Here is a 347-nt window from a genome sequence, read left to right as displayed (position 1 = left end):
GGAAAGAATAAATTTTGAGGTATAATAGAAATACTATTAACAAATTATTTGAGTAAATTATGTTGAATCAAAAATGCCCATTTCACAGTTTAGTATTTACTTCTAAGTTGGGAAAAATGCATGTTATCCCTTTGTGATATACAAAATGTGTAAAATTCCTTCCCATGTTAAATAAAAAATCAAAATATTCCTTTGTGTTTTTAAGAATAAAGTAATTTTACCCTATTGGTCCTGAAAGTAACTTACACGCACTTTAAGTGTCAGTTTAATTAATTTTTAAGAATAAAATATTATTTTATATTTAAATTTAATATATATATTTATTTAAAAAAAAAAAAAAAACCAAC

Source organism: Sesamum indicum, linkage group LG3 (genome assembly GCF_000512975.1).
Source record: "Sesamum indicum cultivar Zhongzhi No. 13 linkage group LG3, S_indicum_v1.0, whole genome shotgun sequence".
In the NCBI taxonomy this organism is placed as follows: domain Eukaryota; kingdom Viridiplantae; phylum Streptophyta; class Magnoliopsida; order Lamiales; family Pedaliaceae; genus Sesamum; species Sesamum indicum.
Note: the sequence above shows the minus strand (reverse complement) of the source record.